Raw genomic sequence first — 11984 nt, forward strand, 5'->3', positions numbered from 1 at the left:
CTCCTACTTATTTAGTCAGATAATGAGTAGCGTAAACCATTGATATATTTTGTTAAAATTAGTGGGTTTTTTTAAAAAGATTTATTTATTTATTTTAGAGAGTGAGAGTGTGCATGCTCACACATGAGTTGGGGAGGGGTAGAGGGAAAGGGAGAGAGAGAATCCTCAAGCAGACTCCTTGCTGGGCATGGAGCCCAATGCAGGGCTCCATCTCATGACCCGTGAAATCATGACCTGAGCTGAAACCAGGAGTCTGACGCTTAACTGACTGAGCCTCCCAGGTGCCCTATTTTGTTAAAATTAGTTTTGGGGTACCTGGGTGGCTCAGTCAGTTGAGTGACTGACTCTTGGGTTCGGCTCAGAAGTCATGATCTCTGGTTCGTGAGATCGAGCCCCTTAATGGGCTCTGTGCTCAGCAGAGAGTCGGCTTCCCCTCTCCCTTTGCCCCTCCCCCTGCTTGTACTCCCTCTCTCTCTCAAAATAAATAAATAAATTTATTCTTAAAAAAATTAGTTTTGTGTTGCTGTTGTCTTTACATATGCTTTTACTTAATTAATACCTGTGTTAGACCTTATGGATAAAATTTTAGCTGACTTTCCTCAGCTATCATAAATGAAGATAATGTGATACCAGTTTATAATTTTATCCATAGGTCCATCTCCCTAGCTTTTTACAAGAAAAATTAAATACACATTCATATATGAAACTTTCAAACCAGTCTTCCTATAGATGCAGCAAAAGTGATAAGATACTAAAATAGCTAATGAAAGGGGTCTTGTAAAAGTTCTCATTGAGATTGAGATGGAGAAGTTGAAAGAAAACATTATTTTGCATAACAACCGTAGTGCTCTTGCTGCCAGGAGTACTTTCCAGAAGCACAGAGCTGCTCTAGAGCATATGTGAGACTTGGGTCAAGGTCATCATGATTTTATATTGTGATAATTTATCAAAATGTGAGAAGACAATCACAATCATTATATCCTCACATTGTTACATACAAAGAAAACAACTCATAAATTCCTACTTGAAAAGTTTACTCTCTAAATATGTTCTGAGTTTGCATTTACATAATTGAGAAGAAAAGGAAAGCAGAAATCAGCTTGTAATGCAAGTGGAATTCTTAGTTTATATCAGTTATTATTGTGATTATTTTTATTGATATAAAAATTGATATTAGATATATAAACAAAGCAGCATTTTAGTGATTTTTTCTCCTCAATTCACAGTAGTAGTATTGAGATACTAGAAAAAAATCAAACATTAAAATCACCCATCTCTGTCCATTTAACACAATCCCCAAACCTGTGTAAGCTTCAGGTAATATTTGACAAGCAAGTCAAATATAACCACTTGATAAGAATTCATATAAATAGATACACACATATACACATATATTATTTATATAAAACATATATGAATTGTGCCTATATATGTAATATATATGTATATATTCAAAGATAATATGAATTTATACCTCTAAGAAACTTTATCTTATCAAGTGTAGACAATCACACAAACACACATATAAATTATATATACACAAATATATGATTTGTATACATAAACACATGCACACTTATGTATATACATAAATACTGAATGCATATGTGTAATTGTTGCATGTGTTCAATACTCATATATATCATACATGTACATATAGTTATACAATTGACAACACTACACATTTTCCCGACAGTGGAATTATTGGGCAATATAGGAAATTATTTTTTTCAGAAGGTCCATCTCCCTGTCTTTTTACAAGAAAATTTAACTACACATTCATATATGAGAATGAGCTTGCCTTTGAACCTTCATAAAAATAATTCTTATATAGAAAATACATCCTTGGTGTGGTCATTTTGGTACCGGTATCTGGTACTGTCATCATTCAGGGCAACAAAAAAATCCTTGCATAGTGTTGCCACTTTGGAATATTACAAAGGGTGTAACACTTAACAGTATTTTTACCATCACCATTTTGGATTAGCGACTCTAGCCAGCACTTAAGTTCAGATTCTTCTTGATGGGTTATCCCAAAAGTGTATGAGAATTTAATGAATTGCCCACCTTGTTCAGTCAGGAAGCAGGAGGAGAGCTGTTGTGAGCAGATCTGTTAGAACATCTTGTTAAGTGAGGTAGGGGAAGAGTTACAAATGAGAAACAGACCAGTAGGTCTGCTGAGGTCAAAGGAGAAGCTGAGTTTGTGTGGGAGGTGGTGGGGCCTTGCAGGGGTCAGGGGTGGGACACAACCTTCACATAGCATCTCAGGGTCATGCTGTAGTGAACGATGAATACTTCCTAAAACAGGGACACACAAAATCACTCCTCTAAAATTTAAATATCTTTATCTTCAATTATGTTTCCTTAAAATTATAAAATTATGAATAAGATTTGGTGAATTCAAGTATAAATTTATTTAACAAATCCCATACTGCCTCAGAAATAATATCCCAAAACTACAGATACCTGTTATTTAATATGGTGCAAATACCTTGTGTAAAATTCTGGATTTTCTATTTGCCTGGAAGAGCCATTATAGACACAGTGTTGGGGTGTAAATATTTTCAGGAATCCTGCTATTATTAAATTTCCATGCACTGTTGTGAAGTTTTATTCATTTTGTGTATATTTAAAATGTTTTTTATTCGGGTTTTTTTTTGTTTGTTTAGAAAAGGAAGAACACTTACAATGCCTTCAGTTAAAACAACTTTAATTAAGAAACACCTATATTCAAACAAGTAAAAGATACTGTAACCATTTATATTGTCAGGACAAATATTCTAGCTGCCATGAATTAAGCCTAATGTGTCTGGCCAAGTTTTGCTTCAACAGAATCCCCTTACTTTTAGGCCTTTAACATTCCAGAACTGTGCCCTTTTGCTGCTCACTGTATTCCACATGTCCGCATGAAATTGGGGGAACCCTAGTAAATCCAATACATCTACTAGTTAAGCAGGAATACATTTCATTGTTGTCTGGATCATGCTTTCCATGTAAAATCCCCTGAGAAACTATTACATTGAATAGGATTAACATTCTTCTACCCTTTGTTATATGTTTTTTAATTTAGTGGGACTGTAAACTGTATTATCCATATTTGAAAATATTATTGCAACAGTATTTAAGAATCTACAGGGCCATGCTACTAAATGCGATTTTATACCTGTACTTTGTACTTATCTTGCTAAATCATTATTAATCATTGTCCTCCTTTCTATTTCCCAGTTAACTTTATCTAACCATTTACATATTAAAAGACAGAATAGTGCATATAAAGTATGGGATCTGGATCCAGAATTTTGTTTGAAACTGACTTTATCCTTTATCAAATGTTTACACAGTACTTAAAATGGAAGAATTTAAAGCTGCTTGAAGTGCTTTACAGATACTATCTTATTTAATCCTGGAGCAATACTGTGAGGGAGATGGAATTATCAGTCCATTTCTCAGATGAAGAGATTGAGTCACAGAGAGTTCCGTAGCAGAGCAGGAATTTAAACTTAGGCAGTTTAGTTGTAAAGTCTGCTTTCTTAAATCATTCTATATTGCCTCTCTATTTTTATGACGTTGGGCAATTTCCTTAACCTTTCTCAGTCTTTCTTCATCTATAAAATGGGACTGCTCATGATATTAAGTTCAGAGACTTTGATGGTTAGATGTGTAATAGCAGTAATCTTGCCTTGAGTGTTAACTATTGTTATATTTCACATCATTTTCCCTACTGACCTTTTGTATTTCTTCAGAAGCACTGTGCTTCTGCCTTAGTCAGAACTTTGCATGCAAGCTCGAATTCTCCCCTCTTCCCCCATCTCCAATCAGTCTATGCACTGATAATGTCAGTACAAAGGTAGCTTTCTCAGGGGACCTTTCCTGACCCTCACACTAGGTGAGTGCTCCTTACCCCTTAGCCTTGGCTCCCTAGGAAATAGAGCCTGAGGCCAAAACATATGCTTTTTCACTTTGGCTGGACATTTCCCCAGGAAGTACAATCCTAGGGAAGTGGGAGTGAGGAAAATGAAAGCCAGGCATTAAAAGAAAGAGATAGTAAATACAAAGGAGTATATTACTCAGCTGGCCCCAGCTTCTTGACAAGCTGATTGCTCCTTCCCCCACTGCATTTTCCAAGAGTCCTGATGAGCTCCCTGAGTTGTCCATCAGGGTTAGGAAGGGAAAAGAATTGATTCAGCTGGCTCTTGGTTCCCACTAGGCAACGATGCTCCATGAGGCTTTAACTCCTCCACGCTTTTGTGTGCTTGCCTGGATGCCAAGCAGATCACCATGGCTCTTGCTTTAAAGGTAACATCAAATCCACAAGGTGAAGGGTGAGAGGTATTTTGCAAAACCTGGAGCTAAGACCCAGTTCATATGTGCCCTTGAGTCATGAGGACTAAGCAGCCACCACTGCTGACCCTGAGTGTGTGATGGGGGCTGTAGGTGTTTGCGGTAGCAGCAGTTTAGCCTCAGGAATTCAGAAAGAGCACAGATAGGCTATCACAGGTTATAAAGCAAGCTGAGTGTGGAAACCAAGTGGGGAGGTGCACCATTCAAGCTGGTACGCCCTGTTGTTCACATTTATAAATTCATGTCTCTTTGCTTTACAGTGTTGATCATAGTTTAAGATTCCGTATTTATTTATGAGATTATTTACATTAATTGTTGTCTCCTCCACTAGACTAAAAGAGTCCTTAAGGGTAGGAGAGGTGCAAAAGGATCAGATTACCTAGATTTGAATCCTGGCCCCACTAATTAGTAACTCTGTGTTTTGGGGCAAGTCACTTCACTTCTCTGAGCCCCATTTCTGCATTTGTACATCAGGATAAAGATGATAATGCTCTGAATATTAAAAGAGACACAATCAATAGGTATTGGCTATTATCATGGTCATAACCACCATCATCATTATCATCGCACCCACAGTAATTAGCACAGTGCTTGCCAAACAGGCCCCAGAATAGTAGAGCATGACAGCAGAGGGGACTGAGAATCAACCTTTTCCATTCATTGTTGTACCTCCAACTCATAAAGGAGATTTAGAAACATATAGGTGTTTCAGTATGTTCAGAATGATTAGATAAATGAGAGAAAAAATGCCAGTAAATGTTTCCATTTGTGTTCTTGAAAGTGTATCTTATACTGATTTAGGAGAGGTTTTACAGTAGTCCAGAGTAATTTTTACAACAGCAAACAATTTTTCAGTATGGTTGTCTTGGTTGACCTTTAGGATACATCTCTGAATAAAGATAAACAATATTGGTAGCATAGATTGACTACTACCTATATGAGACTGAGTATTTCCTGTGCTAACAATGAATGCTTTGGAGCAAATTATAAAGTTCAGTGTTACTAAGTCTCCTTCTTTGAATTGATAAGGTGAAAAACTTTGGTCTGTCTTGAATAGAGACTGATACAAATTGAAGTGTGGTATTTTCCAACATTCATATATGCCTTAATAACATCAAATTATTGCTGTTTCATCTAGTACTAAGCCATGTAGTTTTTTAGATTAACCATTGTGCCCCTTTTTGATGATGACTCTTCCACAAGCATTCAAATCATGATGAGAGGTTGACATTTCACAGATTCTATTTTTCTGTCATGCTGTTCAGTACTTCATCACTGCAATGATGGGTACTGACAAAGGCCTCCTGACTGAATCACATTGAATATTGCCAAGAACCTAACAAAGGACCCGAACCAAAAAGAGTGTAACCACATGCCATGGGAATGGTTTCTGGTATTGCCATTTATTAGCTGGGATATCTTGTTAGGTTTATTTTATTCTTTGAAACTCAACTTACTCTTCTGTAAAATAGGGTCACCATACTACTCTCTTGGTGATATTTTGACTCTTAAGTGAAATAAAATATTTTACCTGTGTAATATCAGATCCAACATACCAACCTCTAATTAATGTGGGAAGATTTATTTACTAATTGATTTAATATCCCAAACAGTGGTTTTTGTTTGTTTGTTTCTGTAAAGCAATGGTGAGAGGAAGTAGCAAAGTTAGTCCCAGTGAGCCCACACCTCGTAGATTTGGCTCACAAAGGCATGTACTCAACCCATCAAAATTACAGAGATGAAGTGAGTTGGTAAAAAGATGTGGTACATCTGAAACAAATAATGCAATATATGTTAAGAAAGAAAAAAAGAAGAAGAAGAATGTAGCAGGAGGGGAAGAATGAAGGGGGGGAAATCGGAGGGGGAGAAGAACCATGAGAGACGATGGACTCTGAAAAACAAACTGAGGGTTCTAGAGGGGAGGGGGTTGGGAGGATGGGTTAGCCTGGTGATGGGTATTGAGGAGGGCACGTTCTGCATGGAGCACTGGGTGTTATGCACAAACAATGAATCATGGAACACTATATCTAAAACTAATGATGTAATGTATGGGGATTAACATAACAATAAAAAAAATTTAGGGCGCCTGGGTGGCTCAGTTGGTTAAGCGACTGCCTTCGGCTCAGGTCATGATCCTGGAGTCCCGGGATCGGGTCCCGCATCGGGCTCCCCGCTCAGCGGGGAGTCTGCTTCTCCCTCTGACCCTACCCCCTCTCATGCTCTCTATCTCATTCTCTCTCAAATAAATAAATAAAAAATCTTTAAAAAAAAAAAAAAAAAAAAAAAAATTTAAAAAAAAAAAAAAAGATGTGGTACATAAACAATGGAATAGTATTCTGCCACAAGAAAGGAAGATATCTTCCCATTTGTGACAACATGGTTGGACCTTGAGCACATTAAGCTAAGCAAAATAAGTAAGACAGAGAGAGACACTTACTGTCTGATATCACTGATATGTGGAATCTAAAAAAATTAAACCTGTGGGGCGCCTGGGTGGCTCGGTCATTAGGCGTCTGCCTTCGGCTAAGGTCATGATCCCAGGGTCCTGGAATCGACCCCCGCATCGGGCTCCCTGCTCGGCAGGAAGCCTGCTTCTCCCTCTCCCACTCCCCCGCTTGTGTTCCTGCTCTCACTAACTCTCTCTCTTTGTCAAATAAATAAATAAAATCTTTAAAAAATAAAAAAATTAAAAAAAAATTAAAAATAAAAAAATTAAACCTGTGAAAAACAGAATAAAATGGTGGTTACCAGAGGATGGGGCATGGTGGGTGGATAAGAGTGATGGTGTTTAAGGGTACAAACTTGTAATGAGAAGTAAATAAGCCAAGGAGATCTAATGCAAAGTACAATGAATATAGAAAATAATATTGTGTTATAATGGTGTAATGTGATAAATTTTGCTACCTCAGCAGTCATATTAAAATACATAAATACCAAATGCTATACACCTTAAACTTATACTACGTTACCTGTAAAATTTATTCCCCAAAATACCCAAAAGTAAAGACAGCTTTTCTGGGGTCATAATACAAGAAAAGGCAATGTTGCCTGAGCTACTTTGTCTAATTATAGAAAAAAAAAAAAAGACATGACAATGTGGATTCAGTGATGTGTAAAGTAGTCCTTTGACTTCTGCTCTGTGCTTGCAAATGGCAACAAACATAGAGGGCTGCTTTTTGCCAAAGTTGCCTCATTTTATGTTATTGATTACAAAATAGTGAGTTATTAATTTCGATTTAAGAGTTACTATCCTAGGGATCCACAGTCCATAATTGATTGTTTTAGCTTAGTCTATAGTTGGTGACTTCTTGTTAAGAAAAAAATCTGCTTATCAATGCAACACAATGCATAATACTTGTAACTACTCTCTTGTCTACAATCAGTACCACCATCTGATCATGATACAATCAGTACCACCATCTAGATTTCCTAAGCCCATCTCTCTGAATGTTTTTATATTAGGGGACATTCCTCTTAGGTGAATCAGCTAACTCTTTCTGAGACTTTGTTGGCCAGTGCTTTCCATGGGTTGTGGAAGAAGTATAAGTGATCAGGATTGTATTTTTTCTTCTTCAAGCAAACAAGTAGAAAGATTAAGGAATCCCCTTGGCTATTATTGGAGCATATTATTGGAAGAGACTGGTGCACAATTTCCCCATGGATCAGTATGCCAAATTATGCCCTAAAACTCAGTCAGCTCTGCTGAAATACTCTGAGGATGGTTTTTCAATCTTGCATCAAAGAGTTTCATCCAGACTTAGAACTAAAAACGTTCAAATACAACTTTGAGAGGTTTCTACTATTGTTCTAGCCACAATGGTCTGAAATGGTCATAGTGTTCCTATACCTGCACATTCAAACAATAGTTTCTTCATTACTTTACCATTTCTGTATCCTTAAGACAAATGTAATTATTCTTGTTTTCCTGAATGTTTCTTTTGTTTGTGTCTTCACTGCTCATTTTTTCTCCCTATCTAGAATGCCTTCCATTCCTCTCTTCCTGACAAAGAGGCTTAACTCAAATTTGGCTACAGCTCTACTGTTTCCAAAATATTATTGCATTGTCCAATTTCACACAGCTAGATAGAGGCATTGGCTCAAGGAGTCCATTGAAAATATTCCCAGATAGACTTCTTGAGGAAGAGATGGGACCCCATCTATTATTTTCCTTGGATCTCCAGTGTTGAACCTATTATGTGTTCAAGAAATACTTGTTAATAGTTCTCTTCAAAGTAAACAGAACTAAAGTAAAATTATAGAATCCTAAGGACAACCCAGTTTATTTTTAGTGTGTGTGTGTGTGTGTGTGTGTGTGCGCGCGCACGCGCATGTGTTGCCAGTAGGAGTGGGTGTAGAAGATAGGTGGTGGAGGAAGCTCTGGTCTTTTCCTTCAAGCAACTGTAGTGAAGTGAATACAGTTCAGCTTACTGGACTATAGTAGGAAAAGGAGATAAGTACGTATGAAGTAAGACTATGTAATTTGTGCATAATGAACAAATTTCTAGTATATTCTCACTGCTTCTAATATGCCTCCTAATTGAAGTCCATGTCCACTGCCTCTACTTAAAAAAAAAAAAAAAAGTACCTCTACCTGAAATCTAATCTTTTGTATTTATTCTTTTTGTATACTCTAAACACTCACTGTGTAATGGTAAATGATTACATCCCAAATAGGCACATCAAAATTTTATCCAGTGATTCAGAAGTAAAGGACAGTGGAATGTTCTTCCTTTTTATAACTTACTCCAGTTACCTAATTCATAGTTATCTGACACTCCAGATGTTCCCACCAGTTAACTTCATTCACATCCTATAGTAAAGCTCTGTGAAAGTGGACCTTTTCGGGGAATCTGACAGCCTGTCATCCTGCAATTTATGCCTGCTACATTCTACCCTCTAGGAAATTTGGCTCTGAGTTTTAGAAGAATCCTTTGGAGGAGACAGAACTGACTACAGTTTGTAAAGTAGTTCATTTTTTTTTCTTTCCCTATTTTGCATGGACTCTTTTATAAATCATTATCATTCTATATTATACTGATTGGATATGTAAAATGTTCATATAGAATGTTTTGTCCAATCACATGATGCAGCTTAATTTCTCCTTGTACCTGTGATAGAGTCCTATAAAGAGAAATTTATAGTATTTAGCAGTTAGTGAACCACATAGGAAGCAGATTAGATAGTGTTGATAAAGACCTAGAGTTCCTACATGTCATGTAACTCACATGACTGTGATTTAGCTGTGCCTATTAACTTTAATTTTAGTGTTCGGTAGTCAAGACTTATTTAGCTATAGAAAGTATGGTTTCTTTTAAGTTATCCTTTTGTATATTTTAGCACTTAATCATATATTTTAATTTGTAGAATTTTCCAATGATAGTGTACCATAGAAAGATATTTATGACATTAGTAGAATTGATTTTCCAGCAAACTAATAAATAATCTTGAAGACTTATAATTGATGGAACAATGATATAAAATACTTGTTTTATCTTTATAGTCTTGAAACCTTCCATCTTTTTCAGAACATCAAATAAATTAAAAAAGAGTAATTTCACCTTATAAAAATTTTATAATACATCAGTGTCGACTGATATTTATTGAACTCACATAGTGTGTTAAGAATAATTTAGGGTACTGGGGAATACATACAATGAAATTAGCTTTCTGATATTCTCTAAAACGTACTTTGCTTAGAAATTCTATGTTGATGGAGGTGATAAAATTGATCTACAGTACCATACATATTTTGTGTCTTATTTTTGCATTAGAAAACTTTTTACTTTTTCCAAGTAGGAGTCTTCTGAGTCCAACTTAATATCGCTCAGCCTTAAGGTTGTGGACCTGTGGTCATTTGCAGAACTATTGTCAATTATTTGAAACATTTGTGGTGCATAAATAAAGGAAAGGTCTTATTTCATTTATTTCAGTGTTTGTAATATTCGTCTATCATGACATTGAATCTCTAGTTCTTTTGCCAGATATAACCACAAAACAGTATTCTTATTTTTCTGAGAGTCCTGGGAATTTGTACCACACTTCTTCAAGTAAATACATGTGTAAACATGTGAGCTTCTCAGCCCCCCAAAAACTCTGGTCTTCCTTTCTTGGCAGGGAAAGTGAATTCTAAGATCTTGAATCATTTACTGAGTATGCTTTCCTTCTGATCTCCCAGAGGTCTGATCAACAAAGTGCCAAAAGACATGCTCATTCTAGAGAGACCAGCAGCCCAGGTTTCTCTGCAGGAGGATTTGATGAATGTTAATGAAAACCCCTACTGCTCAGATATAGACAAGTTAGGGCTCTGGTAAAATAGGCCCTCCGTGGTTATCCTAGTATCTAAGTAAATCGCCACATCCTATAGCTCTTTACCGAAGCTTGTTGTGCTTGACCTTAAGTGTAACCCATTATGGTTGTTATTACTATCTAGAGGTGGTAAAGATGAAGTTTAACATGGAGAGGAAATATGAGTAATGCTGTTTCTCTACAACCTTTATTTAACATGTGTTTTGTGAAAACAAGAAGGGGCAATCAAGATATTTTTACAAAAACAGGGTTAAAATGGGATATTAGAAAGTTTTAAAGAAATATTATGCTGATCTCAAAAGCATACAGCCCTGTAATAATGAGAAAGTAAATGGGGTAGCAGAGAATTCCAACTTTGAAGCAATGACTTTTGTCTGATGACCTAGGCTTTAGCTGGAGATAGCCCCTTACCTCTGGGCACTTAAATAACATTCATTTCCTTTGTTCAATATTAGGCTCCATTGGAGCAGAGACCACCTCTATCTTCTTCAACACTGGGTACATCACACAGTAGACCCACAATAAATGTCTATTGTATGAATTATTAGAATATTTTTATTATAATTCAGCAAAGAACTTATACACTAATAAATCAAAATCTATATTTATTTTAGAAATTGTAATATCAGTTACTTTAACTTTCTCAAAAACTCAGTTCAGTTTCCAATTTAGAGTTATAAATCGTTTCTTGTTAGTTCATATTTTATCTAAAATACTTCCTTATAGAACTTATTTTTGTTCCAAATCTCTCCGGTCAGCTTCCTATAAAAGTTCCTAATTATGTGTGTTTGTTACTCTTTGACTAATACCTTATTTTTAAATCATGTCAATGAGAGTTGAAAATCTTATTTTTAAATTGGCGTAAAGCCTAGGTCAATATTTAATTTCTCAGATCTCATTAAATAGCTTATTAAAATTAAAATTATTTTTAAAGCTATTTACATCATGTACATTTCTTAACATAGCAAGTGTAATTGAGCACAATATAATTTAAATAAGAGAAAATGTTTTCCATAATCATGATGACTGTACTTTTCAGAGACTCTTCATAAAGAAAACATTACTGGGAAAAGTTGGTTGTCTATGAAAAAATTAAAAAATGGGGACTTGCATCTAAGGTTTGACACACAAGTTTCACTAAAAGAAATAGTGAAATTAGATAAATAGCTACTTAAAAACCTCATGTATTCCTTTTGTTCACTGTTGTATCCCCAGGGCTGTAAAGTACCTGAAAATCTTGCTGTAGCCACAGTGAGTACTCAGGAGGTATTTATTCATGAACAAAAAAATTTAATCAGTGAATGAATTAAATAATGAGTGAAAATTCTTAACAAATA

The 11984-nt window shown here is 35.8% G+C and overlaps 1 long non-coding RNA gene across 1 annotated transcript in view; it reads left to right on the forward strand.

Annotated features, from left to right (window-relative positions):
* The window catches only part of LOC116630531, a 35600-nt gene extending 24368 nt beyond the window's left edge, over positions 1–11232 (forward strand). Inside the window, exons 2-3 of the long non-coding RNA XR_004298979.1 lie at positions 8808–8816; positions 11222–11232. This is a non-coding gene — a long non-coding RNA (uncharacterized LOC116630531). The remainder of the gene's footprint in view (positions 1–8807; positions 8817–11221) is intronic.
* Positions 11233–11984: the final 752 nt, after the last annotated feature.

Source organism: Phoca vitulina, unplaced genomic scaffold (assembly GCF_004348235.1).
Source record: "Phoca vitulina isolate PV1807 unplaced genomic scaffold, GSC_HSeal_1.0 scaffold4, whole genome shotgun sequence".
NCBI lineage: Eukaryota > Metazoa > Chordata > Mammalia > Carnivora > Phocidae > Phoca > Phoca vitulina.